At 42.2% G+C, this 12,129-nt stretch overlaps 1 pseudogene across 1 annotated transcript; it reads right to left on the bottom strand.

The window, feature by feature from the left end:
- Positions 1 to 2,631: 2,631 nt before the first annotated feature.
- Positions 2,632 to 3,024, bottom strand: LOC108538880 (putative 60S ribosomal protein L37a; annotated as a pseudogene). Its single transcript, XR_001888214.1, has one exon. The product of XR_001888214.1 is annotated as a putative 60S ribosomal protein L37a (transcript).
- Positions 3,025 to 12,129: the final 9,105 nt, after the last annotated feature.

Below are 12,129 nucleotides of genomic sequence, written 5' to 3'. Positions count from 1 at the left end.
ATTCTTTAAAGAGCTTATTCCATTCTTTATCAATTCCTGAGTCAGCAACTTCGACTCTCCTCTCCTCCTCTGCAGACAGCACAGCTTCCTGGGAGGGGAGAACCACCAAGGAGCCTTGGGCGACTGCTGTCTTGCAATGGATTCTATTGCAGAGTAGGGCGCGCTCAGCCCAGATGGGGTTTTCTGTCAGCTTAACAGTGTCACTTCATGTCTTCCAAGAATTCCTGAGAGCTTCTTGTCTACTGGTAGTACCTTTCTCTTCTTTTCCAGATTTCCTACAGTTTTAAAATGTGTATCATTTCAGTGGCATTTGGGGATGGAATAGAGATTAGATTTACCCTTTAGCAAACAAAGATTGTCCATTGCATTTTAATATTTGGCAATTTTGTTTTGTTTTGTTTTGTTTTGTTTTGTTTTGTTTTGTTTTTTGATACAGAGTCTTGCTCTTGTCGCCCAGGCTGGAGTGCAATGGCACGATCTCGGCTCACTGCAACCTCCACCTCCCAGGTTCAAGAGATTCTCCTGCCTCAGCCTCCTGAGTAGCTGGGATTACAGGCATGTGCCACCACGCCCGGCTAATTTCTTTTGTATTTTTAGTAGAGACAGGGTTTCGCCATGTTGGCTAGGCTGGTCTCGAACTCCTGAGCTCATGATCTGCCCACCTCGGCCTCCCAAAGTGCTGAGATTACAGGTATAAGCCACCGAGCCTGGCAGCAATTTTATTTTTATAGCAAAATAATAGGTACCATTATTGACTGCTTTGCCACATATGACTTGGTATATATTGTCACATTTCATATCCCCTAGCAGTCTGTGAGGTAGGGACTATTATGCCAGTCCTTTTAACAGCTAAGGAAACTGAGGCATAGGAAAAGTTTACCTGATGAAACTCACATAGCTAAAAAATGGCAGAGCCAAAATTTGAACTCAGCTTGTCTAACTCCAAAGCTTGTCCTTTTCACCTAACCTACACCTTCTTTTGGCCGAAAACAATATGTCTTAACCATTCCCTTTTTACAAGTGTAATCTTCTCAAGTCTCAAGAAAATATGGAGTAGGAATAATTATAAAAGTTTTTTCATTTTCTTGGCTTACATCTAAGAAGAACCTTTTAGCACAATCTCATTTTAAACTCCTGAATCTTCTCTTACTTTTTTCCCTTTTCCCTTATAATTTTTCTTTCCTGGACACGTTTACAGAGGGAGATCTTCTTGTTCTTTCCTTTTTGTTTGTTTGTTTGTTTTTTAAATGGGTCTTTGTTTGATCCTTTTGTCTCATACTAAGGGGAAATAGGAGAGCTTGTTTTTTTTATTTTTCTTTTGCTGGATTGGGATTTGGTTACTTCTGATAATGAGTAGGAAGTGAGTTTCTAGGGGAGTCAGCATTGCAGAAGAGAAGTTTCCTGCTAGGCAAAGCAGTTTCCTTTCTGAGTTTATTTTGGCAGCAGAAGTTAGTAGGGCACTGCCCTCTCCTCTAAGTGCCCTCATTAAGAGCTCACTGCAGAAATGCCTCCGCTTGGCTTGGCGCACTGTCCAGGGGAATTGCCGGGGTGGACAGCTCCGTGGTCTAGCGCTAATGCTGCCCATGTCTCACGTCCTGTGTCCTGTCCTGGTCCCATCACTCTGCTGGAGGGATCTTTGTGGAAATCCCTCTTCCAGCCCCAGCTTTTGAATGGCTAGCTTCCCTGTCTCCCAGTATTGATGAAGGTCTCCCCCAACCCATTTTTGCTATTTCTGTGACCATTTCAATTGGACTTTATGAAGGAGAGGAATTAAAAGCAGGAGCTTCAAGTATTCTAATGAAAATGCAAATTTAAAATTTTCTTTTAACAAGAAAAGGACTGAAAGGATAAATATTCAAATATATATCTGGGTAGTGGAATTATAGGTGATTTTATTCTTTTCTTTGCAATTTTCTTATCTCAGTTGAGTATCTGTTACTTTTCATTGATAGTTTTTTATCTCTTAATTTTAAAACTTCAAACATATAGAAAATAATATGACAGACATCCACATACCCACCATAAAAGTTTAATACATGTTAACATCTTCCCTATTTGTTGCAAACTTTTTTAAAAAAATTTTCCGAGGATATGTATTCCTTTTCTAAACGAAGACTTCAGTACTCAGAGAAAGCTAACTCAGGGACTCTCTGAGTCCTGGAAGTAGTTCATTGCTTAACAACGAAATAGGCAGTTAGCACTGCCAGAGAGGCCTGGTACCTGGCCATCAGGGGAACCAGTTCAGGTTTTGGAGTAGTGTGGCATTAAACAGACTCAGGGAGGGAAGCTGGAGGGTGTGTATACCAGTTTAATGCCTGGGAAGATTTCCCCCAATCCAGAGTCTAGAGACGTCCACTCCATGCCTTACAGACCTCTTAGAGCCTTGCTACTCAAAGTGGGGTCTCAGACCAGGATCCCTTGGCAGCTTTTTAGAAATGCACTGTGTTTCTCATATGAAAATGTGCATACGAGTCACCCGGGGGTCTTGTTATAATGCAGATTCTGACCCAGCAGGTTGGAGTCGGAACTGGTGTTCTGCATTTGAACAAGCGCCCAGGTGATACTGCTGATGCTGGTCTGCAGGACACACTTTGAGTCGCAGAGTCTTAGAGGGCTCTGTGTGTGTGTGTGTTTTTTTTTTTTTTTTTTTTTTTTTTTGTTACATAAATTAACCCATTTATTATAGGCCAGTGATGTCTCAAAGAGTAGAAGAGCGTCTACTGGTCTTTCAACTCCTTCAGTCTTCTGATGGCGTACTTTTACCGTGACAGCGGAAGTGGTATTGTATGTTCCAGGCACCACCGCCACTGTCTTCATGCAAGGAACCCAGTGCCAGATCCCCACAGCTCGTCTCTTCACTTGGTTTTGCCACAGAAAAGAGCAAGTGGTACTTGGCGTGCTGGCTGATTTTCAATTTTCTTCACCATTTTCCCGAGGAGGCCCATAGCGGGTTCCGTATTTACCGACGATCCCGACTTTCTTGGTACGTTTGGCCATGTCGCCGCGAACTAGGTCCGAGCCCAGAGAGGAGAGGGCTCTGTGTTACCCCAAGCTGAAGGAAGCCACCCTGGCTGTACGTGGCTGGAATCTAGTCTCATTGGTCAGACCCAATGTTGCACTGGTTTTTACATTTTTGGAATACCACCTTGCTCTTGGAGAAAACGTTTGGCCATTAGATCACTTTAGGTTTTGCTTTCAGTTTTGTGTGCCTCAATTATTACAAATTATTGTAATTAACTCTTTGAATAGAGTCCATCAGGGCAAACTCAAAGCATGATCTATTCTAGCTAGAAAAAAAGGATACATTTCTCTTATTTCCCAAATCATTATCCATATTCAGTATATCTCAACGTGGGATGAATGTCTCATTGTTGGTGTGTTTAAGTAGTGCATTGATGGTTTAAACAATTTCTTTTTAGCGTTTGTTGGGCTTTGAGAGAACCAAAAAGGCACAACCCTATTATTTTTTTCATCTGAAGTCTGATCCAATTGAGAAAAAGACAAAGCGTAAGTCAGATGGGAGATTACAATAACGTTCTCATTGTGGTAAAGACTCAACTGCGATCTGATTTTATTAGAGTCAAGGGCCCTACTAATGCCCATCGCACCTCGTACCCCAGCTGGAACATTGGGCAGCCCACCTGAGGGTAAGTGTGATTCTTAGGAACAGACTCAATTGCCCAGATCACTGCGTGACTGTAGTCAGGTTGGAGAGGAAGGAGAAAGAGACAAAAATGAGTATTTATGGCCGGGTGCAGTGGTGCATGCCTGTAATCCCAGCACTTTGGGAGGCCGAGGTGGGTGAATCACCTGAGGTCAGGAGTTCAAGGCCAGTCTGGCCAACATGGTGAAATCCCTTCTCCATTAAAAATACAAAAATTAGCTGGGCATGGTGGTGTGCGCCTGTGGTCCCAGCTACTCAGGAGGCTGAGGCAGGAGAATCGCTTGAACCCAGGAGGTGGAGGTTGCAGTGAGCCAAGATCACGCCACTGTACTCCAGCTTGGGCAACAGAGTGAGACCCTGTCTCAAAACAAACAAACAAACAAACAAACAAGGATTTATGATAAATTACCTCCACTCAACCAGGAAATGACCAATGACTGCACCCACCAACCAGATAAATTCTGTGAAAAGGAGAAGGAATAAGTAAAGTCTAGGAGTGTTTTGTGAAAACCCCTTCTCTTGAAACCAGATGAATGTGGGAAGATACTCCCTTATAGCAATAGTTATGCTTTTGTATTTTATTTTATTTCATTTCATTCATTTATTTAGAGACAGGATCTCTGTCACCCAGGCTGGAGTGTGGTGGTGTGATTATAGCTCACGGCAGCCTCAACCTTCTGGGCTCAAGCGATCCTCCTGCCTGAGCCTCCCGAGTGGCTGGGACCACAGATACATGCCACCACATCCAGCTAATTTTGCTTTTTTGTGTGTTTTGTTTGTTTGTTTGTAGAGACGGGGTCTCACTATGTTGCTCAGGCTGGTCTCAAACTGGACTCAAGTTATCCACCCGCCTTGGCCTCCCAAAGTTCTGGGATTATAGGCCTGAGCCACTGCGCCTGGCTGCTTTTGTATTTTAATGAATTAGAGTTAGTGGAACTGACTTTTCATTTATAATAGTCCTGCCTCAGCCTCCCGAGTAGCTGGGACTGTAGGGGTACATGCCACCAAATCCAGCTAATTTTGTGGGTTTTTTTTTTTTTTTTTTTTTTATAGAGACAGGGTCTCACTATGTTGCCCAGGCTGGTCTCAAACTCCTGGGATCAAGGAATCCACCCACCTTGGTCTCCCAAAGTGCTGGGATTACAGGCCTGAGCCAGTGCTCCCAGCTGCTTTTATATTTTAATGAATTAGGATTAGTGGAACTGATTTTCCATGTATTATAGGAACATAAGGTCTCCTTTTTAAATAAATTGAAGTAAATAAAATGAAGATAACTTAAATGAAGATTAAAGTAATAATAGTACACGTAGTATGTGGATATGGCAAAATTGTAAAGATGATGCTCAAATGTCCAAAGTCTGGGAAACACTGGCCCACTGACTAGTCCCTGAAATCTCAATGCCACATTTCATCTTCGTAAACTGAAGACCAGGGTCACTTGTCCTAGTGTTTTCCAGAAGGGACAGAAAAGGAACAGAAGGCTTTAGTTTAGTTCTTTAACCATTGATCATTTTTGATTTGGTTTCACTCAATAGAGTGGTTAGAACAAATAAACTAAGACCCTTGACGTATTATTGGTCTTGATTTCACATATATAAATCATTTATGGGTCGAGTCATATGATCTTAATAGTATTGATCCAAGGCTTTTAATCCTGTCTCTCTCTTTTTAAAAGTTCACTGAGAGAATCTAAGTGGGTAGGATACCAAATTCTACCTTTAAATGGCATGAAATGAGACTGTGTCCTTCAACAATTTGATGCAGCTTTTAGACGAACTAGAAACATGTCCGACTGCCATAGCAAACAGGGACACCAGTTTCCTTTTATCCATTACATGTCAAGGTTATAGTCACAGTTTCCAGGAGGCAGCATGATACAGCCAAACCTGTTGACTAAACGGTGCTAGGCAGAATTAGCTAAATGCGACTGATGCCAAAAAGAAAACATGGATTTGGTAGAAAAATCTCGGCATCCACATGACGACATTAAATTATTCTACCCCAGAGGTTCATTCACTCTGTTACCTAGGGGCCATGTGCTGCCAAATTTCCCTGAAAGGTTGACTGCTATACATTTGAACTCAAAATCAAAAGCCCTCTGCAAGCATGCTTAAATAAGGTATGACAGCTGCCCCCACTAAAAATTCCCTTCAGAAAAGATGGAGCCATCCTATAATTGAGTCCTAATAAAGTCTGTATATTAAAAGGCATTCTCTACTTTCTTTTGAACTATGAAGTACTGTCTGTACAGTCTCGTGTGAGCTGACTTAATGCTAATCTGGAAAGTTTATATAGGTCACCGGATGGACTTGGTAACAGAGAAGGCAAAGAAATTTAACACAGATTTAGTCCTTATTCTTGGTGATGTGAACTCATAGTGCAAGAGTTGGATGTAAACAATGTGCTGGAAGGTCATTTGAACCAGCAAGATGTGAAGTGACTAAAAAAGAAGACAACGTGTATCTGTTCTCTAGTCCCAGGTGTAACAAGCTTTGCTGATGGAAAGTTCTTCTTAAAAGACAATTTAAAGTTTAGTGTTGCAGCGTAAGTCTTTTCCTCGTGAAGATAAGAAGTTAGAGTTTTAAGTTGTTGATTTGAGTTCTGACTGGTAACCTCAGACAAGTCACTTAAAAAAAAAAAAACAAAAAACTGCTGGGATCATGACTCCAGCCCTTCATGACCAACCACCAGGTAGGTCAACTGTCCTAACATCTTGGGAATGGGTGCATGGGGCTGGGAGAAAATTTCCTTGGTGTCACCACATGTGGATTTGAACACTTGGGCCTCCCAGACAGCTGTTAGATAATGCAAAATAAGATCCTGATGTCAAAGATTAATGAGCATGTAAATAATATCATTTCATAAGATTTGAGGGGAAAAGCAGTATTTTAAATTCATATATTAATGTAATTTTAAATACAATCCGTCAGAGTAACTAAAATAAATGAGACATTACAAGCAGATGGCTATCTCATCTAAATTTCTAAAAGTTTGTATTATGTTGAAACGTATGAAATTGCTACTTTTGTAAGTCAAAACAGCTAAGTATTGGCAATTTCATGTGGTTCAACTTTACAAACTCAAATTGGCAGAATACTTTAAAAAATACCATTGGGAAAATAGTGGATCATGTTAGTGGGGGCAGGCATTTATGCTACAAGGTGAAAGTGGCACCTTGGAAGTATCTGACCTCAGAATCTTTAAGGATAGGGCCGTGATGGCATTTTGGAGATTCAGTGGAGTGTTTGTTGAATTTTTTACTTAACTGAGAACATTTTGGGAGACAAACTCTTGGCTCTTGACTCTCGGTGATATGGAAATGGAAATGGAAATGATATGGATATGGAAATGTTGGATGTACACAATCTGTTGTAGGGTCATCTTAACCAGCAAGATATGAAGTGATTTCATATTTCAATTATGATGATATACCTAGAAATTATAATGTCTGTTGACTATTTGCCCAATTTTTTTGACAGATAGATCTTCTTTCATACAATGTCATAGAATACTTGTCTTTCATACACTCACCAGTGACGTTAGTGGCAAATTGCTTGCCTCCAGCTAATGCCAAAATTGAATGGTGGAGGTTCTAGGGAGAATAAGATCATCACTCTTCATCTCTTGGAATTCTACCGGCTTTCTCACTCTGTCAACCCATACCACCTATAATTTGCAGTTCTTGCACTGTATCACCTTGATCCCCCCTAGACTCGCCCTAATAGAACCATTATTTCATACGCTTTCTAATTCATACTTATCATTAGTTTGTATAGAAAATAGCAATATGAGGATTATCCTAGGATTTCCGGTGAAAATAATTATAGAAGATCCACTATGTTGACCACCATCTCTTATATAAAGAGGAAATGAGCCCTGTCTCCTTGGAGCTCACATCATTAGACCAGATGATGTCGTAAGAGACACATCACCCATCAGTTTTCCTCCTTGTTTTTGCTGTTAGGAAACTCACATCTATGTTTGAGCTCAATCATCAGAGAGCTTTTCTCACTATAGTGTTTCTTTATACGATTCTACCTCCCTCTTGATTCCACATGAAATTGCCAATACTTGGGTATTTTGACTTACAAAAGTAGCTATTTCATAATATATTTCATACGTCTTAACATAAACTTTTAGAAGTTTAGATGAGATAGCCATCTGCTTATAATGTCTCATTTATTTTAGTTACTCTGACGGATTGAATTTAAAATTACTTAACTTTTTGTCAGGAATTTTGTGTTGACCCCTGTAGCAACTCCACCCCCAAATGTCAGCTTAGTTTTGGAGAGCAGGCTTGGTCACATTCCCATTCTATACCCCTGTCTGCTTGTTTTTGTTGCTATAAACAGAGCACCAGGATTTTTGTCTGATTTCTTAGTATGAGCTCCACTTCTCCATTAGTAATATACTGGACTTAATGAACAGTAGGAAAAAGACAACGTATATCTGTTCTCCCAGGTCTAACAAATTTGCTGATGGCAAATTCTTCTTAAAAGACAATTTAAATTTTACTGTTGCAGCATACATCTTTTCCTCATAAAGATAAGAAATTAGAGTTAGAAGTTGTTGATTTGAGCTGGCTGTGTAACCTCAGACAAGTCACCTCTAAAAAAACTTCTGGGATTCAATTTCTGTCCTCTGTAGAATGGGAATAAAAATCTTTGTTATTACAAAGATTAAATGATATAAAGTATATGAAAGGACTTTATTTCCTTAAGCCAGTATACAAGTCACGTTACAATTATTCAAAGGCAGGAGGAAAATTGAAGTCTTGTATAAAATACCTTTGTGCCCTAAGTACTTTGCCCTAAGTATCTTTGTTTCTTCTTATTACCCAGAAGCTCCTTGCTATACTTCTGTCCAAGGGCTTGAGTGGCTACAGCTTTTGGAAAAGCATCCAGGACTCTGACGGTGGAGTGTATTGCCCTTAAAGCCACTGTGAGGACCCTGGAACTCTACCCCATGAGGGCCAGGTTCATCTGAGTACAGTGAGCTGCAGAGCCCATGCTGATCTGCGACACAGCAAAATGCCCAGTGTGGAAGGGTAGTTAGGTCAGGGGCTGAGCTGCAGCTACAGTCAAGCTATAAATACATCCTTCCCTCTAGGCCTGGAGAGGAACAGAGTGTCTTCCTAGAAGCCTGAGGGCAGGATAGCAGGCCCATCAACAGATGGCAAGATGCCAGCCCACGGCAAGGCTGAGCATATGTCAATTGACTGGAACTCCACAGATAAGCTGCAGACAGGTGTGCTGGGGTGGGTGCTATCCATTAAGTATGTGTCAGTCAGCCATGATCTAATTAGTCATGTGCAGTCAATCATGTTCTGGTCAGATGTGGATCAGCCAGACACATGTCAGTCACACAGACTCATCTCCAGTTCTTCAAGGCTTGTGGGAGTAAAATAAACGTCAGTCACACACACGTCCACTGGGTGCATTTCCATCAAACACTCTGTTGCATGAGAAAGGGGCACAAACCACGTGCCCCCAGCAGCATGCAGGAAAAAGGCTAATGTAAGAATTAAGAAGTTGCTAGAAGCCCTTCCATCCTCCCTGGCTCTTCTCTTACCACCTTTCTGGTCCCTTTTCCTGCAGTCTGAGTGTGCTATGTACCCAGCAGTGCAGATGCCACATGGTGGGGGACAAAGAAAGTGGAGCGGCATCTTACTCAGAGATTGGGTTCTGGAGTGAACAGGTCAGATGACAAAGGCACGGAAGCAAAGTCGCCTTGAGAAATCCCCTCAGTCCAACTTCGCCAGTTTTACCTTCTGTGCATTTGGGCTGCTATACAAAATACCACAGATCTGACAATTTGTAAATAATGGAAATGTCTTTCTCACCGTTCTGAAGACTGGGAAGTTCAAGATCAAGGTGTTGACAGATTTAGTTTCTGGGGAGAGCCTGGTCTTTTCCGAGATGGCATCCTGAACACTGTGTCTTCGCACAGCGGAAGGGATGGAAGAGCCAAAAGGAGCCAAACGCACTCCCTCAAGCCCTTTTTAAAAGAGTGCTAATCCCGCCCATGAGGGCGGAGTCCTTGTGGCCTAAACCTCCCCAAATCCCCAATACTGTTGTATTAGGGATTCAGTTTCAACATGAATTTTGGAGAGGACAAACACTCAAACCATACTGCCTTCCGTCATTGCTGCACATTGCTGTTGATTCAGTTGGTCAGAGGAAGTAGGCGGCTTGCGTTTGGGGACCACAGAGAATAAAAAATAAGTAATAACTAACATTAGAATCACAGTTAGCAGGGAAAAATGCTCACACCGTGAAGGGTATGCCGAGATCAAAAGGACAAAAGGTCTATGTCTCCTTTCTCATGGTGATCCTGCAGGATATGTTCATGAACAAGATAGCAGGTAAAATTGCTTATACCATTTAAGTCATCTCTTTTTTTCTCAGTTCGACAGAATAGGATTGGATTTAGGTGAGTTAAATGCTTTATGAGATGACTCCCTTGCATCATCAGATGAAATGCAATCTGATTTGCTTTAGAGGTGTTGAAAATGTGTTTGGTCCAGTGCCCAGAGCTCAGGCTAAATCCAGGCACCAGGCCCACAAGTGCATAAGAAAACTCCAGGGCCTCAATGTGTTCTCTCAGGTGTTCCCTGGCTACGGGAAGCAGGGAGAGTGGTGTGCCTGAGCTTGCTAGTTCTGTCTCCTGAGAGCTGATTGCACTTGTCTCTTCCTAATTTGCATGCAGCGATGCCACTTTGGTAGCTTGAAATTGGCCCAGGTGAGTGTATTTACACCAGGGAAATTGGCAGATGCTGCAAATCAGACGTCTTTCCTTCCCCTGATACTCCCTCAGAGAGCCAGTTTATGAGCTGGAGATAAAGGCAGGGAGAAGTTGGTGCTGGGGGCACTTGCCTTGAGAAGTCAAGTGGAAGGGATAGTGAGACAAATTGGAGGTCTCTAATGTGGGAGGTGCTGGAGTCATTTTGAAGATTGGTTGGAAAGTGTTGGTAAGCTAAGAGACAGCTTTTCCAAATAGTTGAAGTTTCATTGTAACACAGATTGTTAAATTTTCCCCCAATATTCATTCTCTCCTTCTTCCGTAGCAGAAACTCCAATTCTGGGTTGTCAGGGAAGCAATGTGTTCAGCTAAGAGATTACATTTTCTGGTCTCCTCTGTAGTTAGAGGTGGCCAAAAAGATGTTCATATAAGTCACTGGGCCAGGTGTGGTGGCTCACTTCTGTAATCCCAACACTTTGGGAGGCCGAGGCAGGTGGATCACCTGAGGTCAGGAGTTCGAGACCAGCCTGGCCAAGATGGTGAAACTCTGTCTCTACTAAAAATACAAAAGTTAGCCAGGTGTGGTGGTGCTCACCTGTAATCCCAGCTACTTGGGAGGCTGAGACAGGAGAATTGCTTGAACCCAAGAGGCGGAGGTTGTAGTGAGCCAAGATCACGCCATGGCACTCCAGCCTGGGCAGCAAGAGCTAGACTCCATCTCAAAAGAAAAAAAAATGAAAGAAAGAAAAAAAAGAAATAAGTTACTGGGTAGAATTTCTGGGAAATATCCTCAAGGGGGGTTGATTTAGTTAGAAGGGGTAATTTCTTTCTTTTCCTTTTCTTTCTGGCCACAACATAGATAGGATGGTTGGAGCCCCAGCAGCCATTTTGGACCACGAGGATGGAAACCATGGAAAAGGATGGTGTGGCAGAAAGACCAAAGGAGGCTGAGTCCCTGATAACATAATGGAGCTGCTGCACCAACTTTTAACTGTCTGACTCCAGACTTCTTTGATTTGAGAGACTAAATCCCAGATTTATTTAAGCCACTGTTGTCAATAAAAAGCAGTTAGGAATACAGTTCCTAGAAGGCACATTCATAGTTTCATTTCACACTAGAAAAATGGAATAAAATGTGTTATAAGTTGTTTGCGGCAGGAAGGGGGCTTGCTTTTTTCCCTCGAGGTGATAAAAGCAACATGTTCTCAGTATTTACCAGGAAACCAAAGGCAAAGTTCATTGTCACAATGTGAGGAGCCCCACTGAGACAACTATTTATTGGCCTAAATTGGTTTTTCGGATCTCTGGTGCTGAACACTGGGAGGTGGTGTGAGAGGGTGAGGAGACTGCGTATGTCTACCTAGGAAGGGGACTAAACAGGAAGGAGACCAGCAGCCCATCTTATCCTTGGAAAGGTGGGTTTGTATTTCTGCCCCTAGTACAGGTAGGTAGGTGTGAGATCCACCTTGAATCTATGGGAAAGCTGAGTATACTCCCTGGACTGGGATATGGTGTAGATGGGTCTGGGGTCAAATCTTGTGACCAGAATTTAGCCCAGTGGCCTTAATTCTTGGTCCCCATTTCCCCCACCTAAAACAATCATGCCTCCAGGTGCTTTTCAGACTGGCATGTAACACTCTTCCAAAAGATGAAAATTGCTCTCATTCTTTAAGACAGGGCTCTGCTGTCACCTCCTCCTATCCCGATTTTCACCAGGAAAGTCT

Source organism: Rhinopithecus bieti, unplaced genomic scaffold (assembly GCF_001698545.2).
Source record: "Rhinopithecus bieti isolate Rb0 unplaced genomic scaffold, ASM169854v2 scaffold_13348, whole genome shotgun sequence".
Classification (NCBI taxonomy): Eukaryota; Metazoa; Chordata; class Mammalia; order Primates; family Cercopithecidae; genus Rhinopithecus; species Rhinopithecus bieti.
This window is presented reverse-complemented; position numbering and strand designations above follow the sequence as displayed.